This window comes from Salvelinus fontinalis, chromosome 12 (assembly GCF_029448725.1).
Source record: "Salvelinus fontinalis isolate EN_2023a chromosome 12, ASM2944872v1, whole genome shotgun sequence".
Lineage (NCBI taxonomy): Eukaryota > Metazoa > Chordata > Actinopteri > Salmoniformes > Salmonidae > Salvelinus > Salvelinus fontinalis.
This window is the reverse complement of record NC_074676.1, coordinates 47,729,830-47,754,164: the sequence shown is the minus strand read 5'-3', so window position 1 is coordinate 47,754,164 and position 24,335 is coordinate 47,729,830. Positions and strand designations below refer to the sequence as shown.

Here is a 24,335-nt window from a genome sequence, read left to right as displayed (position 1 = left end):
CCCCTACCACATTGTCATAACACTGGAAACTTACAGTAGTCTGTCATTCATAGCATCACTTATTTATTATAACACCTCCACCATAAAATGTAACATGCTTACAGTAGTGAAAGCAGGCCTTGCCAACCTCTCTGTCGTCTCAGCTTATCAGGGTGGATACAGGAAGACGAGAGGTGAACATAGTCACCAGTTTGTCAAAGCTTTCATCTTTGCTCCCACTTTAAATCTTTACATCAGCATCTAAATTGACTAAGGGAGGGACGGGAGCTATAATACCTCATCAGCGCACACAGATTGCTGCCAGAGCCATTTCACGCCAGGGGAGGGAGGTTAAAACGAAAAAGAACATGGTGGGTGTTGATTTATCGCTCTCCTGACGTTGGCACAGAGCGAGCACCCTTTAACCGTTAAAACGCTTGGCATACCAAATCCCCTCTCAAAGGAGAGTTCTGCTTAGGAAGTGCACAGCTATCTCCACTCTGCAACTCCGCCTTGCATTTCACTCTGAAAGCGGAAAACCAAAACTATTCAGTTAAATGCGTTTGTTTGACTCAGCCCGCTCCCCTCATCTTTGGCCTGTCACTTTGAGGAGCTGCATTCAGACATCTCTCCGGGGGTCCTGAAATGTAATTCCATTGGCTAACCTCAAAGGTCAATCTCAGAGGCTGCATTACCAATTTGCTGATTGACAAACCACTTGGAGTACATAAGAATTTGCTTCTATTAATGATTGAAGAGGCATCGAGTCACTGATAGACAGCAATATTGACAAAAAGTCAATGTAATTAAAATCAGTGTCCTCATTTGCATAGTGTAGCAAAAATACATTACTGAGCATAATGAATAAGGTACTGACCTGTAAAGTCAAGGGCAAGGGATACAACATTAAAGCTGCAACATGTAACTGTTTGGGTAGAACCATCCAAATTCACATATACATTTTAGTTATAGATCAGTCATTCACATTGAAAGCAGGTCTAAGAAGTGGTAGATCTGTTCGATGTGCACTATTTCTATGCTTCCCGTGCTTTAGTTTTTGCATCTTTTATTTTAGGTTTTGTACAGCAGCTTCAAACAGCTGAAAATACAATATTTTTGGTTATGGAAAATATTTTTCACAGCAGTTTAGATGCTACAATGATTGTCTACACTATACTTGCTTGTTTTGTCACAAACTGAAATTAGACTTAATTATATTAAAATCCTTTAACACATACTTTATTAAAAGGTAAAAAGTGAAAGCACCTGCATGATACAATGAGACAGGAAACAAAACTACTTTCTAAACTACATTTCCGGTGGGTCTCCTTGTCCTGTCTTATGTGAGATTCAGCAGTCAATATTTCTGCTGGATCATTATTTACCTTGTCATCATGTTCAGCAGAAAAGAAGATTAATCTACAAGCTACGAGAGAATGAATATTGTATTACCAGAAGTCACTGGACAGGCTCAGCCTTCTGCTGTACAAGCTTTAACATTTGATGTGGTGCGCTAAATTGCCATGCTTATTGAGCATGAAATCACAGATCCAACTCAAGTATTTTTTAAACTGCGGTTCTACTTTCATGTTTGGAAGGATCACAGCTTTATGTCCCAATTTTTGTTTGTCTTTCAGCCAACAAGGGAATTGAATAATGCATTTCCATCATGGGAAATCTCAATTGGGGCAGCTGTGAGCGAGAGAGAAAGAGAGAGAGTAGAGGGAGCGAGGGAGAGAAAGATGGGGCGAGAGAGAGAGGGGGTGAGGGAGAGAAAGAGAGGGCGAGAGAAAGAGAGAAAGAGGGGGAGAGAGAGAGGGGGGGTGAGGGAGAGAAAGAGGGGGAGAGAGAGAGGGGGGGGGTGAGGGAGAGAAAGAGGGGGAGAGAGAGAGGGGGGGTGAGGGAGAGAAAGAGGGGGAGAGAGAGAGGGGGGTGAGGGAGAGAAAGAGAGGGGGAGAGAAAGAGGGGGGAGAGAGAGACAGGAGAGCAAGAAGGGGAGAGGAGAGAGAGAGGGGATGAAGAAAAGTGGGGGGAGAGGAGAGCGGGGGTGAGGGAAAGAGCAAAAGAGAGGGGTGAGAAAGAGCGGCAAGAGAGCTAGAGAGAGCGAGTGCGTGTGAGAGAGGCAAGGGGGAGTGGGTGAGAGCGATGTGAGAGAAAGCGAGAGCGAGCGTGAGGGAGAAAGCGCGAGAGAGCGGGGTAGAGAAGGGAAGAGAAAGAGGGGGAGAGAAAGAGGGGGGAGAGAAAGAGAGGGGGAGAGAAAGAGGTGAACGAGAGCAAGGGGGAGAGCGAGGGGGAAAAAGAAAAGCGAGAGGAGAGAGGGCGAGAGGAGAGAGAAAAGCGAGAGGAGAGAGGGCAAGTCAAATAGGAAAGAGGAGAAAGAGAGAGAGGAGGGCGAGAGAGGGGGGTGTGGGAATGAGAGAGAGAGGGAAAAGGACAGAGAGAGGGTGGAAGAGGGACAGAGAACGAGGGGAGAGAATAGGCGAGGGGGAGAGTAGGTGAAGGGGGAGAAAAACGCGAGAGGGGGAGAGGGGGGAGAGAAAGAGGGGAGAGAGAGAGGATAAAGAGAAAGAGGGGGGAGGGAGAGACAGGAGAGCAAGACGGGGAGAGGAGAGAGAGAGAAAGTGAGAAAAAGAGGGGGAAAGGAGAGAGAGACGGGGTGAGAACAAGAGGGGGAGAGGAGAGAGAGAGGGGGTGAAGAAAAGAGGGGGGAGAGGAGAGAGGAGGGCGAGAGAGGGGGGAGAGTAGGTGAAGGGGGAGAAAAAAGCGAGAGGGGGAGAGAAAGAGGGGAGAGAGAGAGAGAGGGTAAAGAGAGCAAGGGGGAGAGCGAGCGGGAGAAGGGGAGAAAGTGGAGGGGGGAGAGAAAAGGTGAGAGGGGGAGAGAGAAAGAGAGAGGGGAAAGAGAGCAAGGGAGAAAGAGAGAGAGAGGAAAGAGAGCGAGGGGGAGAGCAGGAGAGAGGGGGAGAGAGATCGAAAGAAATAGAGGAGAGCGAGAGAGGGGAGATGGCGAGGGGGAGAGCAGGATAGAGAGGGGAGAGAAAGAGGGCAAGTGAAATAGGATATTCGGGACAGGGAAAGAGAGAGGGTGGAGATGGAAAGAGAGTGGGGGAGGGAGAGAGAGAAAGGGTGGAGAGGGAAAGAAAGGGGGGGAGAATGAGAGGGGGAGAGAGAAAGGGGGAGAGAGCGAGCGAGCAGGAGAAGGGGAGAGAGATCGAGATAGATAGAGGGGGGAGAGAGAGAAAGAGGGGGGGAGAAAGAGGGGTAAGAGAGAAAGAGGGGGAGAGGAGAGAGAAAGGAGAGAGAGGGGCGAGAGAGAGGGGCACGCAAGAAGGGGAGATGAGAGAGAGGGTGAGAAAAATTAAAAAGGGGAGGGGAGAGCGGTTTGAGAAAAAGAGGAGGAGAGGAGAGAGAGGGAAAGAGGGGGGAGAGGAGAGAGGGGCGAGAGATGAGGGAGGGAGAGTGATGTGAGAGAAAGCGACAGCGATCGAGGGGGAGAACGCACGAGAGAGCGGGATAGAGAGGGGAGAGAGATCGAGAGAGAGGGAGGGGGGAGAGAGGTCGAGAGAGAGGGAGGGGGGAGAGAGATCGAGAGAGAGGGAGGGGGGGAGAGAAAAGCGAGAGGGTGAGAGGGACAGAGAGAGAAAGTGGGAGAGGGACAGAGAGAGGGGGGAGAGAGGAGAGAGAAAGAGGTGGGGAGAGAGGAGAGAGAAAAAGGAGAGAGAGGGGAAGAGAAAGAGAGGGGGAGAGCAGGAGAGAGGAAGAGAGGAGTGTGAGAGAGGAGAAGGCAAGAGAGGGGAGAGGGCGAGAGAGAGAACAAGAGTGAGGGGGAGAGAGTGGGATAAAGAGGAGAGAGAAAGAGAGGGCAAGAAAAATAGGAAATTGGGGAGAGGAGAGAAAGGGATGGGGGAGAGGGAAAAAGAGGGTGGAGAGGGAAAGAGAGAGGGGGAGAAAGTGTGGGATAGAGCGAGGGAAGGAGAAAGGGGGGAGAGCGAGGGGGAGAGAGCGAGCGAGCGGGTGAAGGGGAGAGAGAGGAAGGGGGAGAGGGCGAGAAAGCGCGAGAGAGCGGGATAGAGAGGGGAGACAAAAAGGGGAAAGAGAGAACGCAAGTGAAATAGGAAATAGACGCAAGAGAGTAGGGGGAGAAAGAGGGGGAGAGATGAGAGAAAGAGGGGGAAAGAGAGAGAGAGAGGGGGGAAAGAAAGAGAGGGGGAGAGGGAACGAGAGAGGGGGATAGGGAACGAGAGAGGGGGAGATGGACAGAGAAAGAGGGGAGAGAAAGTAGGCAAGGGGGGAGAGAGAGAAGGCGAGAAGGGGGAGAGAAAAAGTGAGAGGGGAAAGAACGAGGGGGAGAGGGCGAGCGGGAGAGAGATCGAGGAGGGGGAGAGCAGGAGAGGGGGAGGGAGATCGAGAGGGGGAGAGAGATCGAAAGAAGGCACGAGAAATAGAGGAGGGCGAGAGAGAGAGACAGCGAGGGGGAGAGAGCAGGTGGAGAGAGCGGGATAGAGAGGGGAGAGAAACAGAGGGCAAGTGAAATAGGAAATTGGGGAGAGGGAAAGAGAGTGGGGCAGAGGGAAAGAGGGGAGAGAGAGAGGGGGAGAGAGGGCGCGCAAGAGGGCGCGAGAGGGGCGCGAGAGGGAGAGGGGGCGAGGGAGGGAGAGGGACCGAGAGAGGGTGAGGGCAAGAAAAATAGAGGAGAGAGAGAGGGGGAGAGGGAGAGAGAAGGGAGAGATAGAAAGAGTGCAAGATAAATAGAGGAGAGAGGGGGAGAGAGTGGAAAAACATACCCACCTGTACATTAATATGAGAATGGTTCAATCAAAGCAACAGGTTGCTGTTCATTTATTCATCAGCACATAAATACAATCCCCAAAGTCTAACGAACTAGATCATGAATAATGCGGATTAGTGGAGGGAGGGAAAGACTAGGGCAATATGGTGCCTAATAAGTATGGCAATAAACCTGGGTAAACAGGAAGCAGAAGTGCTCTCCTCCTGCCTTAATCCCTGTCCATCGGTATGATATTAACAGACAACCAGAGGACTGTTAGTTATTTATGCACAGCCACCGCAGCACTCGGTATTCAGAGGAGTTCAGAGCGTTCCCAATCAACGGGTTTTCAATGTGGTTCCAGGGAGATTTGTGCAAATTTGTGCAATTTGCTCTTTATGCGTGAAGAAGCCACTGCAACAATCCAAGGAGGTAGAAAGAGGAAAAGGAGGTGAGTTAGCACACATACATTGGGGCAAAAAGGTATTTAGTCAGCCACCAATTGTGCAAGTTCTCCCACTTAAAAAGATGAGGCCTGTAATTTTCATCATAGGTACACTTCAACTATGACAGACAAAATGAGAAAAAAAATGCAGAAAATCACATTGTAGGATTTTTAATGAATTTATTTGCAAATTATGGTGGAAAATGAGTATTTGGTCAATAACAAAAGTGTATCTCAATACTTTGTTATATACCCTTTGTTGGCAATGACAGAGGTCAAACGTTTTCTGTAAGTCTTCACAAGGTTTTCACACACTGTTGCTGGTATTTTGGCCCATTCCTCCATGCAGATCTCCTCTAGAGCAGTGATGTTTTGGGGCTGTTGCTGGGCAACACGGACTTTCAACTCCCTCCAAAGATTTTCTATGGGGTTGAGATCTGGAGATTGGCTAAGCCACTCCAGGACCTTGAAATGCTTCTTACGAAGCCACTCCTTCGTTGCCCGGGCGGTGTGTTTGGGATCATTGTCATGCTGAAAGACCCAGCTACGTTTCATCTTCAATGCCCTTGCTGATGGAAGGAGGTTTTCACTCAAAATCTCACGATACATGGCCCCATTCATTCTTTCCTTTACACGGATCAGTCGTCCTGGTCCCTTTGCAGAAAAACAGCCCCAAAGCATGATGTTTACACCCCCATGCTTCACAGTAGGTATGGTGTTCTTTGGATGCAACTCAGCATTCTTTGTCCTCCAAACACGACGAGTTGAGTTTTTACCAAAAAGTTCTATTTTGGTTTCATCTGACCATATGACATTCTCCAAATCTTCTTCTGGATCATCCAAATGCTCTCTAGGAAACTTCAGACGGGCCTGGACATGTACTGGCTTAAGCAGGGGGACACGTCTGGCACTGCAGGATTTGAGTCCCTGGCGGCGTAGTGTGTTACTGATGGTAGGCTTTGTTACTTTGGTCCCAGCTCTCTGCAGGTCATTCACTTCACCCCCCGTGTGGTTCTGGGATTTTTGCTCACCGTTCTTGTGATCATTTTGAAACCACGGGGTGAGATCTTGCGTGGAGCCCCAGATCGGGGGAGATTATCAGTGGTCTTGCATGTCTTCCATTTCCTAATAATTGCTCCCACAGTTGATTTCTTCAAACCAAGCTGCTTACCTATTGCAGATTCAGTCCTCCCAGCCTGGTGCAGGTCTACAATTTTGTTTCTGGTGTCCTCTTTGGTCTTGGCCATAGTGGAGTTTGGAGTGTGACTGTTTGAGGTTGTGGACAGGTGTCTTTTATACTGATAACAAGTTCAAACAGGTGCCATTAATACAGGTAACGAGTGGAGGACAGAGGAGCCTCTTAAAGAAGTTGTTACAGGTCTGTGAGAGCCAGAAATCTTGCTTGTTTGTAGGTGACCAAATACTTATTTTCCACCATAATTTGCAAATAAATTCATTAAAAATCCTACAATGTGATTTTATGGATTTTTTTTTCTCATTTTGTCTTTCATAGTTGAAGTGTACCTATGATGAAAATTACAGGCCTCTCTCATCTTTTTAAGTGGGAGAACTTGCACAATTGGTGGCTGACTAAATACTTTTTTGCCCCACTGTACCTGTATTTCACCACATCCAAGAATTGGCCCTTTTTAAAATGTAGTTTGTGTATGGGGTAACTGAGGAGAGTATATTTATTCCTTGTTGTAGTAATAAGGGCTGGCTAATTATCTCCCACTCAATTACAGATATCGATCCCTGGGACTTGGCTCCCACTCTTGGAATTACACTAATGGTCCGGGCCCCTCCAACATACACTCGGAAATTCTACCAGCTGCCAAGCAGGATCACAGTAGCAGGGATGCAGAGATGTGAGAGGGGAGCACTAGACAAGCTCTGCTCCAGCCCACATAATATCTATCGATGCCCTCGGCGGAAACCATACAATCAGGTCCAGGCACTTATGGAGGTAATCTAAACAATTATCAAGATAACGATATGGAGCTAATCTAAACAATTATCAAGATAACGATATGGAGATAATCGAAACAATTATCAAGATAACGATATGGAGATAATCGAAACAATTATCAAGATAACGATATGGAGATAATCAAAACAATTATCAAGATAACGATATGGAGCTAATCGAAACAATTATCAAGATAACGATATGGAGCTAATCGAAACAATTATCAAGATAACGATATGGAGCTAATCTAAACAATTATCGAGATAACGATATGGAGATAATCGAAACAATTATCAAGATAACGATATGGAGATAATCTAAACAATTATCAAGATAACGATATGGAGATAATCGAAACAATTATCAAGATAACGATATGGAGATAATCTAAACAATTATCAAGATAACGACATGGAAGTTGGAGGAAGATAAATGTTGCACTTGCTTTTGGTCAAATTCCTGTGGTAGCGCCTCTGCTTGACAACGTTTTCTCACGTTGAGAGTACTATGAAATGTGATGCGGGTTAAAAGATGGTGTCTGAATTGTGTATGAGTAGAGTATATATGAAATGTGATGCGGGTTAAAAGATCAGTGGTGTTTGAATTGTGTATGAGTAGAGTATATATGAAATGAACGTCTAACACATTGATATTAGAAATACAACATTTTGGCCATGCACTAACTACATACAGCAGCAACCACCAAACTGAACAGAGACAATCCTGATGGGATGATTTTCAGAAACCAATTTCTCCTGCTCGTTGTTTGCAGTAACTTCTTTTTTGTTGTAATATACCAAAACAGACGTGGCTGTTTCGTCAAATAAGGATATCTAGCTTTAAAAAGGACACATCTTGTGTTTCCAGACACAAACCAGGCAGTAAGAGAAACATTCCTTTCATAACTATGTAAACTTGTGTAAATGAACTTTTTGATGAGTTCTAATTGTAATGCCATGCCAGTATCTAATGGTGGTGAAGCAAGTGCTCACTAAGCAGTAATGGTATAGGGCAGGCTGCTGCCACACAATGACTTTGACACAAGGCTCTTGTCCTCTTCTAAGTGGGATGTCCCACTGAGGTGCCAGCCTCAATCACTCTTTAAGCAGCATATAACAAGGGCTGAAAAGGAAAGTGCAGCAGTTTATGCCAAAGCAGTTTGTGGCAAAGTGGCAGGGGGATGTGAGAGGACTACAACACTGATGTGCTGCTCTACCGACCGGTCCTGAATGACCGTATTAATGCACACTAAGTCATTCTAGTTTTCTACCCTAGGGCCCATGCTGGAAAGTTGAGTCCGACATTAATTTATTTGGCATCTGATCTGCAGAGATTATAGATTATTATAATAATAAAAATAATATAGATTATATTTATAATAAAGATAATAATAATAATAATATAGATTATTATAATACTAAAAATAATATAGATCATAATATAGATGATAAAAATAGATAATAATAATATAGATATTAATGATAATACTAATAGATAATAATAATAATAATATAGATAATAATAATAATATAAATAATCAAGAAGTAGGATATAGGTTGAGGCCTCTGTTTTGTCCTCCGACCACTCACACCAATGGTACCATCATAAACTCAGCAAAAAAAGAAACGTCTGTTTTTCAGTACACTGTCTTTCAAAGATAATTCGTAAAAATCCAAATAACTTCACAGATCTTCATTGTAAAGGGTTTAAACACTGTTCCCATGCTTGTTCAATGAACCATAAACAATTAATAAACATGCACCTGTGGAACTGTCGTTAAGACACTAACAGCTTACAGACGGGAGGCAATTAAGGTCACAGTCATGAAAACTTAGGACACTAAAGATGCCTTTCTACTGACTCTGAAAACACCAAAAGAAAAATGCCCAGGGTCCCTGCTTATCTGCGTGAATGTGCCTTAGGCATGCTGCAAGGAGGCATGAGGACTGCAGATGTGTATAGAGCAATAAATTGCAATGTCCGTACTGTGAGACGTCTAACATGGAGCCCGAACCGGCTGAATGCGTGCGCCATCGTGCATACCTTTATTTTGTCCCCTACACCAAAATGCCATCACGACACGCAGGTTAAAATGTCAAAAACTCTGAAGCAATTACATTATTTTGGGAACAGGTCAAAAAGCATTAAACATTAATGTAAATTTAGCTAGCTAGTTTGCTAGCTAATTTGTCCTATTTAGCTAGCGTGCTGTTACTGGCTAATTTGTCCTAGTATGTAAACATTGCGTTGTTAATTTACCTGAAATGCAAAAGGGCCTCTACTCCAGCAGTTAATCCACACATAAAACGGTCAACCGAATCGTTTCCAGTCATCACTCCTCCTTCTAGGCTTTTTCTTCTCTTGACATTATATTGCGATTGGCAACTTTCATAAATTAGGTGCATTACCGCCACTGACCTCGTTGGTCTTTCAGTCACGCATGTGGGTATAACCAATGAGGAGATGGCACGTGGGTACCCGCTTCTATAAACCAATGAGGAGATGGGGGAGGCAGGACTTGCAGCGTGATCTGCGTCACAAATAGAACGGACTTCTATTTTAGCCCCTGGCAACGCAGACGCTCGTTGCTCACAAGCGCGAGCAGTGTGGGTGCAATAAATAATATAGATTTCTAAATGTATTTTGCAACGCTCACACACGTGACGCGAGCAGTGTAGTCAGCCTGTAAGACAGCACTACAGGGAAACAGGACAGACAGCTGATTGACCTCGCAGTGCCAGACCACGTGTAACAACACCTGCACTGGATCGGTACAGCCGAACATCACACCTACAGGATGGCAACAACAACAACTGCCCGAGTTACACCAGGAACGCACAATCTTTCCATCAGTGCTCAGACTGTCCGCATTAGGCTGAGAGAGGCTAGACTGAGGGCTTGTAGGCCTGTTGTAAGGAGTTCCTTACCAGACATCACCGGCAACAGCCTATGGGCACAAACTCACTGTCGCTGGACCAGACAGGACTGGAAAAAAGTGTTCTTCACTGACGTTTTTTTTTTTTTGCTGAGTTTAATAGACAAAAACGTTTATGGGGGACTGGTATGATCTGTTAAATAATCCAAATTCTAAATAATTTGAAATGAAGTTAGTTTAAAGCACATTAACCGTACACCTAATTTCTTCAACAGCCTTGTTTTCAAAGCCACCATTCCATAAACATCCTGTCACTTGTCAGTGGCTCTGATTTTCTACCACTGCTCTTCCGATTTGTGCCGGTCGAGCCACGGAGCTTAGAGCAAAAGGGCTGTGAATGTTTTTTTATTGCCTCCATGATGAGGCAGGCCTGAGGGCCAATAACTGCATTCCCAGAACAGAGCTGGGGAAACTGGGCTAGAGCTTGGGAGGGGTGCCCGGGACCTTCTGACGACTCAATTATAGGCTGAACTGACCCTCTTCACTGATCCTTGAGGAAGACAAGGTGGGGGATGGGAGGACGTCTGGAGAGAGGTTGAGAGCCTCTGACACAGAATGCAGCCCATGGACACCCTCGGGGGAGACAGAGTTGACATCCATCTATAAATTTGGGCGTGGTGGTTGTGTTCACAGTTGTTCATAGTTGACTGGTGCAAGTGTTACGGGCTGTTTATTTACTGTATGAAAATAGACCGCAGTCTAAAGTTAGTGGTTTTCTCTTGTTTTGCTACTGGGGTAGTTGAATAGTCCAAATCTGATGATGTCATTAAAGATTATTTTCAATTAAATTTCCATTGTAATATTTAAATAATGGAGTTATTAAAACCACATCGCAAATTACATAAAATAAATAGGTTGTTGATGTTGAACTTTATCACCTAGCCTAATTATAAGCCTGGTCGCCAGTCTCTGTTTAGTGCTAACATTCCAGTCTATGTACTCCGTGTCATGTGCCAAGAATGTTTAGCATGACAGGAGTGGAATGCACATAAGCAGTGCATTATCGCTTAACAAATAAATTCCTGTCTTCTTTAGCGAGGCCTGCATTGAACACCCTCACAACAATGGCATGCTAAAACCCGAATCATTAGATTCATTCTCACATTTCAATACTCGCCTGCTGCTTCTTGACTTAATATACTGCTCGATTATTTTCAAGGAAGAATTTATTACCTGAAAACAGCTCTCTGGGCTAGTGGTGTTTTCTGACAGCCCAATCATTTCAGTTCCAGAGCAGTGTTGATCAGCTCTGAGGCTTTGCAGATGGTGGTCAGCAATGGGGAGTGTGCCTTTCCAGCTGTGTGAGTGAAATGTGTGTTTTTGTGTGTTTAATAAATAAAACCGCTGAACAACACCCAGCAAGACCCTCTCAGCCTTCTCTTTAGAAAGTCAGATGACTGCCTTATAATGACGCAAACCTACAAACTCGACAGAGGTAAATAACACCAAGCTCCAACCCTAAAAAACAAGAGATTGCACTGCCAAAAAAGATCTGGCAAGGCCATGGTTCCATTTAGTTATCCCAGAAGACAGTTCAATAAAAGTGCTGTTGAACGTCGTTACTTCCTCCATCCGGCCAAAACTGATAGACAGCCAAGCAGTCACAGTGGCTGAATAAACAGAAACATCCTATTAAAACAAAATGAGTTCGTAACCTGCCCAGTGATGCAACCAAATCCCAGTTCTCTAAAAGCACTTAATGAACAGAAAGGGACTCCACCGTCACACTGAGTGGGTGCTGTGGCCCATAGAAAGACCAGACGCCTCAATGTGATGGTAACTCCACGGAGAAAAAAACAACTCTCTACTTTGAGAGCTCAGCTCCCTTATAGTCATTAACTGTATCTTTGAACACATCATCTTCATTCTTTTAACAATTAGCTTAGTAGATCGGCTTCCAACAGACTTCCAACATGGCGCGGTTGTCAGGCGATTTGTGACGCAACTGCAAGCCCTCTATATCTGCTTCACAAAGTAATATTAAGAGCAAACATAAATAAACACATCAGCGTACCACTACTCAACAGCCAAAGCTGAACCCAAAGCATAGAGCAAGAAGAGAATTGAGTTTGGCGTCTGCCATTGGCGCCCAGTAAGAGAGACGGAGAGGACGAGCAGACAAAGCCGGCACCTGGAGCATAGTACAGGCCGAAGGGCATGCATGTCAAACCGTACACTCCATGACCTCAAGGAAGGGCAACAGTGGAAAGGTTTTCTAACACGGGCCGGGGGGCAGGGTGATGTATAATCTTGGTCAACCCAGAAGTAAAATCTTGCGTCATTGGGTCAGATGTGTGCTTAACTTCTGGGTCTATACGAGTTAGAAATTGAGAGTTCCAGCAGTTTACAAAGTCTCCACCCTCGCAAAAGGAAACTGAGCCAAATCCCCCTCCCCTTCTGATCCGTGTGGGAAAACGCACAAAGTACTCGAAGCGAAGACGTTTAACTTGTTGTCAATATGGGGGCGCTGTTTTCACTTTGTAAACATTTGTTCCCAAATTAAACTGCCTCGTACTCAATTCTTGCTCGTACAATATGCATACTATTATTACTATTGGATAGAAAACACTCTCTAGTTTCTAAAACCGTTTGAATTATATCTGTGAGTAAAACAGAACTCAAGTTGCAGCTAACTTCCTGTCAGGAAGTGAGAAATCTGAAATCGGGCACTCTGTTCCAGGCTCAGTTTATTAATTTGCATGTAATCTATGAGTCGACATGCACTGCATACGATTTCCCCTAGATGTCAGTAAGCAGTGAGAATTGGAATGGGGTTGCTAGGTAGATCTGAGGCCTTATAAAGGCTCTTGGAACGTGGGGTGCACTCTTTTCAACGTTCGTCATGGAGCAAGACAGACCTCAGGATGGCATTCTAAAAAGCTCTCGTTATAGGCCTTAGATATATCCGGCTCTGAATTTATTCAATATAGGTGTTAAAAACATCATAATGCAGTTATTTTAAACCGAGTTATATCAGTTTATATCAGTATATTGCGATTTTCGGAATTTTCTCTGTGCTGCGTTATGAAGAGTTGGACACGTCTGGACCACATAGGAATTAGCAGCAAATATTAGCTAAGTTGAAGACGACAATCTACAACCGAGCAACGATGATTCTGGACAAAGGACAACGTGCACAAGATTCTGATGGAAGCTCATCAAAAAGTAAGAACTATTTATGATGTTAATTCGTTGTTCTGTTGAAAAATGTTACACTACTATTCCGCCATTAATTTCGGTGCGGTCTCGCTTTAACGCACGCTGTATGTCGTAGTAACGTTAATTTAAAAATCTAACACAGCGGTTGCATTAACAACTAATGTATCTTTCATTTGCTGTCCAACCTGTATTTTTTAGTCAAGTTTATGATTAGTTATCGATTAGATTAGATGCCTCTCCCAAGATTTCTCCCGACATTTTGTTGGCAGCTTGGCTACTATTCTCATTGTATAACCATGATTTGTGCCGCTAAATATGCACATTTTCGAACAAACAATATGTGTATTGTGTAATATGATGTTATAGGACTGTCATCTGATGAAGTTTTGTGTCACGATCGTGTGGGGGATTTACGGACCAAAATGCAGCAGTTGGAAAATAAGCCATCTTCTTTTATTTAACAACACGAAGATGAACACGACACAAAACTCTATACAAACTAACAAAACAACAAAACGACCGTGAAGCTACAAACGTTGTGCACAAACATACAGGCTACTAACGTTCTTACATAGACAATTACCCACAACCAATGAGAGCCTATGGCTACCCTAAATAAGGCTCCCAATCAGAGACAACCGAAATCAGCTGTCTCTAATTGGGAACTCATTCAGGTAACCATAGACTCTCCTAGATAACTAACCAACATAGACAACGCTAGACATATACACTCAACACAAAACCATCTACTACACCCCATAACCCCTTTACCAAATAAACACCCAAAACCAACAAAACATAAACATTACCCATGTCACACCCTGACCTAACTAAAATAATAAAGAAAACAAAGAATAATAAGGCCAGGGCGTGACATAACCCCCCCCTTGAGGCGCGAACTCCGGGCGCACCATACACAGTCTAGGGGAGGGTCTGGGTGGGCTCCCCTCCACGGTGGCGGCTCCGGCTCTGGTCGTAGTCCCCACGTCACCACAGTACCTAACCACCTCCTAGGCTTCCTCCAAACAACCCCCCTCCACATTAACCCCATTGCATTAAGGGGGAGTTCCGGACTAAGGGACAGCTCCGGACTAAGGACCAGTACCAGGGTAAGGGGCAGTACCAGGATAAGGGGCAGTACCAGGGTAAGGGGCAGCACCAGGGTAAGGGGCAGCACCAGGGTAAGGGGCAGCACCAGGGTAAGGGGCAGCACCAGGGTAAGGGGCAGCACCAGGGTAAGGGGCAGCTCCAGGGTAAGGGGCAGCTCCGGACTGAGGAATGGCAGCTCCGGACTGAGGGACTGCAGCTCCGGACTGAGGGACTGCAGCTCCGGACTGAGGGACTGCAGCTCCGGACTGAGGGACTGCAGCTCCGGACTGAGGGACGGCCCATGGCTGGCTGACAGATCTGGCTGCTCATGGCTGGCTAACGGATCTGGCTGCTCATGGCTGGCTAACTGATCTGGCTGCTCATGGCTGGCTGACGGATCTGGCTGCTCATGGCTGGCTGACGGATCTGGCTGCTCATGGCTGGCTGACGGATCTGGCTGCTCATGGCTGGCTGACGGATCTGGCTGCTCATGGCTAGCTGACGGATCTGGCTGCTCATGGCTAGCTGACGGATCTGGCTGCTCATGGCTGGCTGACGGATCTGGCTGCTCATGGCTGGCTGACTGATCTGGCTGCTCCTGTCTGGTTGGCGGCTCTGGCAGATCCTGTCTGGTTGGCGGCTCTGGCAGATCCTGTCTGGTTGGCGGCTCTGGCAGATCCTGTCTGACGGACGGCTCTAGCGGCTCCTGTCTGGCGGGCGGCTCTAGCGGCTCCTGTCTGGCGGACGGCTCAGTGGGCTCATGGCAGACGGGCGGCTTTGCAGGCTCATGGCAGACGGGCGGCTTTGCAGGCTCATTGCAGACGGATGGCTCAGATGGCGCTGGGGAGACGGATGGCTCAGATGGCGCTGGGGAGACGGATGGCTCAGATGGCGCTGGGGAGACGAGCAGTTCAGTCATCGCTGTGCAGACGGCAGACTCCTGCCGACTGAGGCGCACTGTAGGCCTGGTGCGTGGTGCCGGGACTGGTGGCACCGGGCTGGGGACACGCATCTCAGGGCTAGTGCGGGGAGCAGGAACAGGGCATACTGGACCCTGGGGACGCACATTAGGCCTAGTGCGTGGGGCCGGAACTGGTGGTACCGGACTGGGGACACGCATCTCAGGGCTAATGCGGGGAGCAGCAACAGGATGCACAGGACTCTGGAGACGCACAAAAGGCTTAGTGCGTGGTGCCGGAATTGGTGATACCGGGCTGGAGACACGCACCATAGGACGAGTGCGTGGAGGAGGAACAGGGCTCTGGAGACACACTGGAAGCCTGTTACGTGGTGTAGGCACTGGTGGCACTGAACTGGGGCGGGGAGGTGGCGCCGGAAATACCGGACCGTGCAGGCGTATTGGCTCCCTTGAGCATTGAGCCTGACCAACCTTACCTGGTTGAATGCTCCCCGTTGCCCGACCAGTGCGGGGAGGTGGAATAACCCGCACCGGGCTATGTAGGCGAACCGGGGACACCATGCGTAAGGCTGGTGCCATGTAAACCGGCCCGAGGAGACGCACTGGTGGCCAGATATGTAGGGCCGGCTTCATGACATCCGGCTCAATACTCAATCTAGCCCTGCCAGTGCGGGAAGGTGGAATAACCCGCACCGGGCTATGCACACGTACAGGAGACACCGTGCGCTCTACTGCGTAACACGGTGTCTGCCCGTACTCTCGCTCTCCACGGTAATTACAGGGAGTAGGCGCATGTTTCCTACCTGACTTCGCCACTCTCCCTTTAAGCCCCCCCCAAAGAAATTTTTTGGGTTTTCCCACAGGCTTCCTACCGCTTCGTCGTGCTGCCTCCATTCGCCGGTATCCCTCCTCGCACTGCGCCAGAGAATCCCAGGCGGGCTCCGGCACTCTCCCTGGGTTGATCGCCCACCTGTCGATCTCCTCCCACGTAGTGTAACCCAGATCCTTTGTAGGTTCCTTTTCCTGCCTCCGAGCTAGCTCCTCATATCGCCGCCTCTCTGCTTTCGCTGCCTCCAGCTCAGCTTTGGGGCGGTTATATTCTCCTGGTACCTCCCGGTCTAAAATTTCCTCCCATGTCCATAAATCCTTATATTGCTCCTGTTGCCGCTGGTCATGCCGCTTGGTCCTATGGTGGGTAATTCTGTCACGATCGTGTGGGGGATTTACGGACCAAAATGCAGCAGTTGGAAAATAAGCCATCTTCTTTTATTTAACAACACGAAGATGAACACGACACAAAACTCTATACAAACTAACAAAACAACAAAACGACCGTGAAGCTACAAACGTTGTGCACAAACATACAGGCTACTAACGTTCTTACATAGACAATTACCCACAACCAATGAGAGCCTATGGCTACCCTAAATAAGGCTCCCAATCAGAGACAACCGAAATCAGCTGTCTCTAATTGGGAACTCATTCAGGTAACCATAGACTCTCCTAGATAACTAACCAACATAGACAACGCTAGACATATACACTCAACACAAAACCATCTACTACACCCCATAACCCCTTTACCAAATAAACACCCAAAACCAACAAAACATAAACATTACCCATGTCACACCCTGACCTAACTAAAATAATAAAGAAAACAAAGAATAATAAGGCCAGGGCGTGACATAACCCCCCCCTTGAGGCGCGAACTCCGGGCGCACCATACACAGTCTAGGGGAGGGTCTGGGTGGGCTCCCCTCCACGGTGGCGGCTCCGGCTCTGGTCGTAGTCCCCACGTCACCACAGTACCTAACCACCTCCTAGGCTTCCTCCAAACAACCCCCCTCCACATTAACCCCATTGCATTAAGGGGGAGTTCCGGACTAAGGGACAGCTCCGGACTAAGGACCAGTACCAGGGTAAGGGGCAGTACCAGGATAAGGGGCAGTACCAGGGTAAGGGGCAGCACCAGGGTAAGGGGCAGCACCAGGGTAAGGGGCAGCACCAGGGTAAGGGGCAGCACCAGGGTAAGGGGCAGCTCCAGGGTAAGGGGCAGCTCCGGACTGAGGAATGGCAGCTCCGGACTGAGGGACTGCAGCTCCGGACTGAGGGACTGCAGCTCCGGACTGAGGGACTGCAGCTCCGGACTGAGGGACTGCAGCTCCGGACTGAGGGACTGCAGCTCCGGACTGAGGGACGGCCCATGGCTGGCTGACAGATCTGGCTGCTCATGGCTGGCTAACGGATCTGGCTGCTCATGGCTGGCTAACTGATCTGGCTGCTCATGGCTGGCTGACGGATCTGGCTGCTCATGGCTGGCTGACGGATCTGGCTGCTCATGGCTGGCTGACGGATCTGGCTGCTCATGGCTAGCTGACGGATCTGGCTGCTCATGGCTAGCTGACGGATCTGGCTGCTCATGGCTAGCTGACGGATCTGGCTGCTCATGGCTAGCTGACGGATCTGGCTGCTCATGGCTAGCTGACGGATCTGGCTGCTCATGGCTAGCTGACGGATCTGGCTGCTCATGGCTAGCTGACGGATCTGGCTGCTCATGGCTAGCTGACGGATCTGGCTGCTCATGGCTAGCTGACGGATCTGGCTGCTCATGGCTAGCTGACGGATCTGGCTGCTCATGGCTAGCTGACGGATCTGGCTGCTCATGGCTAGCTGACGGATCTGGCTGCTCATGGCTAGCTGACGGATCTGGCTGCTCATGGCTGGCTGACTGATCTGGCTGCTCCTGTCTGGTTGGCGGCTCTGGCAGATCCTGTCTGGTTGGCGGCTCTGGCAGATCCTGTCTGGTTGGCGGCTCTGGCAGATCCTGTCTGACGGACGGCTCTAGCGGCTCCTGTCTGGCTGGCGGCTCTAGCGGCTCCTGTCTGGCGGACGGCTCAGTGGGCTCATGGCAGACGGGCGGCTTTGCAGGCTCATGGCAGACGGGCGGCTTTGCAGGCTCATTGCAGACGGATGGCTCAGATGGCGCTGGGGAGACGGATGGCTCAGATGGCGCTGGGGAGACGGATGGCTCAGATGGCGCTGGGGAGACGAGCAGTTCAGTCATCGCTGTGCAGACGGCAGACTCCTGCCGACTGAGGCGCACTGTAGGCCTGGTGCGTGGTGCCGGGACTGGTGGCACCGGGCTGGGGACACGCATCTCAGGGCTAGTGCGGGGAGCAGGAACAGGGCATACTGGACCCTGGGGACGCACATTAGGCCTAGTGCGTGGGGCCGGAACTGGTGGTACCGGACTGGGGACACGCATCTCAGGGCTAATGCGGGGAGCAGCAACAGGATGCACAGGACTCTGGAGACGCACAAAAGGCTTAGTGCGTGGTGCCGGAATTGGTGATACCGGGCTGGAGACACGCACCATAGGACGAGTGCGTGGAGGAGGAACAGGGCTCTGGAGACACACTGGAAGCCTGTTACGTGGTGTAGGCACTGGTGGCACTGAACTGGGGCGGGGAGGTGGCGCCGGAAATACCGGACCGTGCAGGCGTATTGGCTCCCTTGAGCATTGAGCCTGACCAACCTTACCTGGTTGAATGCTCCCCGTTGCCCGACCAGTGCGGGGAGGTGGAATAACCCGCACCGGGCTATGTAGGCGAACCGGGGACACCATGCGTAAGGCTGGTGCCATGTAAACCGGCCCGAGGAGACGCACTGGTGGCCAGATATGTAGGGCCGGCTTCATGACATCCGGCTCAATACTCAATCTAGCCCTGCCAGTGCGGGAAGGTGGAATAACCCGCACCGGGCTATGCACACGTACAGGAGACACCGTGCGCTCTACTGCGTAACACGGTGTCTGCCCGTACTCTCGCTCTCCACGGTAATTACAGGGAGTAGGCGCAGGTTTCCTACCTGACTTCGCCACTCTCCCTTTAAGCCCCCCCCAAAGAAATTTTTTGGGTTTTCCCACAGGCTTCCTACCGCTTCGTCGTGCTGCCTCCATTCGCCGGTATCCCTCCTCGCACTGCGCCAGAGAATCCCAGGCGGGCTCCGGCACTCTCCCTGGGTTGATCGCCCACCTGTCGATCTCCTCCCACGTAGTGTAACCCAGATCCTTTGTAGGTTCCTTTTCCTGCCTCCGAGCTAGCTCCTCATATCGCCGCCTCTCTGCTTTCGCTGCCTCCAGCTCAGCTTTGGGGCGGTTATATTCTCCTGGTACCTCCCGGTCTAAAATTTCCTCCCATGTCCATAAATCCTTATATTGCTCCTGTTGCCGCTGGTCATGCCGCTTGGTCCTATGGTGGGTAATTCTGTCACGATCGTGTGGGGGATTTACGGACCAAAATGCAGCAGTTGGAAAATAAGCCATCTTCTTTTATTTAACAACACGAAGATGAACACGACACAAAACTCTATACAAACTAACAAAACAACAAAACGACCGTGAAGCTACAAACGTTGTGCACAAACATACAGGCTACTAACGTTCTTACATAGACAATTACCCACAACCAATGAGAGCCTATGGCTACCCTAAATAAGGCTCCCAATCAGAGACAACCGAAATCAGCTGTCTCTAATTGGGAACTCATTCAGGTAACCATAGACTCTCCTAGATAACTAACCAACATAGACAACGCTAGACATATACACTCAACACAAAACCATCTACTACACCCCATAACCCCTTTACCAAATAAACACCCAAAACCAACAAAACATAAACATTACCCATGTCACACCCTGACCTAACTAAAATAATAAAGAAAACAAAGAATAATAAGGCCAGGGCGTGACATTTTGAGAAGGTTAGTGAAAAATGTAATATCTTTTGCTGGTTTATTCGCTATCGCTAACGTGCATGAATCAATGCTGCTGTGTGGTTGGCTATTGTAGTAAGCTAATATAATGCTAAATTGTGTTTTCGCTGTAAAACACTTAAAGAATCTGAAATATTGGCTGGATTAACAAGATCTTTGTCTTTCATTTGCTGTACGCGGTGTATTTTTCATAAATGTTTTATGATGAGTATTTAGGTCATTCACATTGCTCTCTGTAGTTATTCTAGTTGCTTTGGTGAGAGTTGGGATGGTGGCTGCAATGTAAAACTAGGATTTATACCTGAAATATGCACATTTTTCGAACAAAACATATGCTATACAATAAATATGTTATCAGACTGTCATCTGATGAAGTTGTTTCTTGGTTAGTGACCATTTATATCTTTATTTGGTCGAATTTGTGATAGCTACCTATGCAGGAAAAAAATGGTGGGAAAAAAAGTTGTCTTTTGCTATGGTGGTTAGCTAATAGAAATACATATTGTGTCTTCCCTGTAAAACATTTTAAAAATCAGAAATGATGTCTGGATTCACAAGATGTGTATCTTTAATTTGGTGTCTTGGACTTGTGATTTCATTAACATTTTATTATATGATATCCCTGTGGGTTTAGGCTAGGCTATGCTAGTCAGCTTTTTTGATGGGGGGGATCCCGGATCCGGGTTTGTGACTCGTTTAAGCACCGCATTCACCCAATCCTGAAAAGTCTATATAACGAGTGACGAAAACCCAAAGACTGGAACTACTGCAGCTCGTTATCTCATGCATCCCATTCAGTCTCGGCAGATTAGGTGATGTATGACTCAGGGTGTTTGGGGAGAAATCAATGTCTCAACGGCTGAACTGAAGAGATGGGTTTGGACCACTGAGGTGAGACAAGGGTTTGTTGAGACGAGGGGTCATTCAAGCTTACCTTTGTGGTTGATGCTACGGATGCTCTGCTTGCTTTGGATGTCCCAGTCGTATGGTCTCGTCGTGGGAGCCCGAGAGGAGGAGAGTGCCGTCCATAGACACAGACAGACAGGTCACTAGCTTCCTGTGGAGGGTTGAGTGGAAAGGTAGATCACCACTTAATAAAATAGGTTTCTCAAACATCATGTTTGGGGATCAACATTTGTCTAAGCTTTTCCATTATTTACCAAGTAAATAATGGATGTAATCTAGAGTCACACAAAATCTCAAATTCAGCAAGTGCGTTATATCAGATGTTTTATTTCTCCAGTTCTGATCTGATACTTTCTCCTGATTTCTTAAATGCTATTGTTAGTTTCCTTACAAATGACATGCGTCTCTAGGCTTTAGTCCAGTTACATCACAAGGGAGGACAAAAGCCATTGCTGGAAGAAAAAAACCTAGCATTTCAAATCAAATCAAAATCACATCAAATGTATTTGTCACATACACATGGTTAGCAGATGTTAATGTGAGTGTAGAGAACCTGTTTTCTTACAGCAGAGTTTCAGCATTGTTATCTTGCTTCTGTTCACACATTACAGACAACCTAATTACCATGTATGCACATTCCAGGTATGGTACCAAAACAGGGATATACACTATATATACAAAAGTATTTGGACACCCCTTCAAATTAGTGGATTCGACTATTTCAGCCACACCCGTTGCTGATGTGTATAAAACCGAGCACACAGCCATGCAATCTCCATAGACAAACATTGGCAGTAGAATGGTATTACTGAAGAGCTCAGTGACTTTCAACGTGGCACCGTCATAGGATGCCAGCCACCTTTCCAACAAGTCAGTTTGTCAAATTTCTGCCCTGCTAGAGCTGTCCCGGTCAACTGTAAGTCCTGTTATTGTGAAATGTTCAACAATTCTGTACTTCCAACTTTGTGGATGGCCATTTCCTGTTTTGGCATGACAATGCACCCGTGCACAAAGTGAGGTCCATACAGAAATGGTTTGTCGAGATTGGTGTGGAAGAACTTGACTGGCTGGCACAGAGCACTGACCTCAACCCCATCGAAGACCTTTGGGATGAATTGTAACGCCGACTGCAAGCCAGGCCTAATCGCCCAATATCAGTGCCCAACCTCACTAATGCTCTTGTGGCTGAATGGAAGCAAGTCCCCGCAGCAATGTTCCAACATCTAGTGGTAAGTGTTACGGAGTCTAGTTGATAGGTAATCGACTAGTTGGGCTGTTCCCCAGACTCCAGGCGTAGGGATTTGTACAATGCTTAACAAGGCTATTGAACTTAACATTGGTGTCTGTCTTTATTCCTTAATCCAACTTATCTTACAGAAACATGGTATCAGAAGTGGCTCGGAAAACACACGTTTGTTATTTTTGTAGCTAAGTACAGTATAGGCGCAGTTACGTTCCATATGCGAACACAAGCCGTTTCCTACTCACAACACTGATCAACTCGTTGTTAGCTGGCTAGCTAGCATCACTACCTACCTCCATGACTGAAGGCAAAGAAATCTCCTATTCCATTGCTATGGCAGCGAACATTCCGCCACCAAATCACATGGTTCTCACAGGGGACTGGAATACTAATTGGGACAACTTCAGGGATGAATTCGAGGACTATGCGCTGGCGACCGGTCTACATGAGAAACCCAACGAGGTACAAGCGGCAACTCTGAGGAGTTTAATGGGCAGCGAATGCAGGCATATCTACCGGCACAATCTCACCCTCACGGCACGACAACAGTGTGATGCAAAGGCTATATTGGATGCATTGGAGAATTACTTCAAACCCGCCCGAAACGTAATTTACGAGCGGTTCGTTTTCGGAAGCTGCAAACAGGAAGAGGGTGAGTCAGTACATAACTTTGTAACCCGTTTGAGAGAGAAATCCGCCACTTGTGAATACGGGGGATTGAAAGATGAACTGATTCATGACAAAATAGTACTGGGAATTGCAAATGAGAATACGCGCCGGCGTCTACTGAGAGAGAGAGGCTTAACATTAGTAACTGCCATCGAAATGTGCCGCACTGCTGAAGTCACTGACATGAGAATGAGAGCAATGGAAACCCCACGCTCCGACGTTGATACTGTTCACGCTGTTGCTAGGCAGACATTCAGACAAAACCAATCGAGGCAGAGTAATTCACCACGAACGGTGAACACAGAGAGCCCCGTAGCATGTAAATACTGTGGGAATACACACACACGTGGCAAAGAGCACTGCCCGGCCTATGGAAAACCATGCAGAGCTTGTGGAACTAATAATCACTTTGCAAAAGTGTGTCTCAAAAGCAAAAGAAGGGTGAGTGAGGGCAAGATTCACTGTGTTACTCAATGTTCAGAGCTGAACAGTGAAAGTGACATTTACATGCATGAATCCATTGGGGCTGTACACTCAAGAGGGAAGAAATGGTTTGTGACACTACGATTACACAACAAGCAACAACAATGTCAACTGGATTCGGGTGCTACATGCAACGTAATGAGCTACAAAGACAAAATCAATCTGGCACCTGACACACATCTATTTCCTAGCGATACTAGACTAAAGCTGTACTCAGGAGAACTAATGAGCTCTATGGGCACCTTTGAGACCGAATGTGTTATTTGGGGACGCAAACACAAGCTGGAGTTCGAGATTGTGAAAACCAGTCAAAATCCTCTCCTCTCAGGCTCTACATGCGAACGCCTGGGACTGATGCAGTTCACTGTACCAAATGACCTGCACATTGTGGATCATGTCCAGCATGGACCCCTGTCCAAAGAATAACTACTCAGCAGATATGACGATGTATTCACCATGCCCGTTAAATCAGTGCCTGGGGAGGTACACTTTGAAGTGGATGAGAGCATTACTCCAGTCCAGTGTGCTCCTCGCAATGTGCCCATTGCAATGAAAGTGGCTGTGAAGGCCCAGCTGGACAAGTATGAGGCCGATGGCCACATGACATCTGTGACTGAACCAACTGACTGGATCAGCAATATGGTCATAGTGAAAAAGCCAGAGAAGCAGAGGGTCTGCATCGACCCAAAGCATCTGAACCAAGCACTGAAACGATCCCACTACATCATGCCGACACTAGAGGATGTCCTCTATAAGCTTCCCAAGGCCAGGATTTTCACCTTGGTGGATGCCCGAGAGGCATTCCTTCAATGCAAGCTGGACGAAGAAAGCAGCTTCATGACTACGTTCTGGACCCCCTGGGGTCGGAAACGCTGGCTCAAGCTCCCGTTTGGTGTCTCAGTGGCGCCTGAGGTATACCAACGCAAGCAGCACGAGTTACTGGCTGGGCTCAAGGGCATTGAACCCATCGCCGATGATATCCTGATCGTAGGCTGT

The 24,335-nt window shown here is 47.7% G+C and overlaps 1 pseudogene; it reads right to left on the bottom strand.

The window, feature by feature from the left end:
- Positions 1-24,335, bottom strand: part of LOC129866572 (WD repeat-containing protein 18-like) — a 110,154-nt pseudogene that overhangs the window by 22,850 nt on the left and 62,969 nt on the right.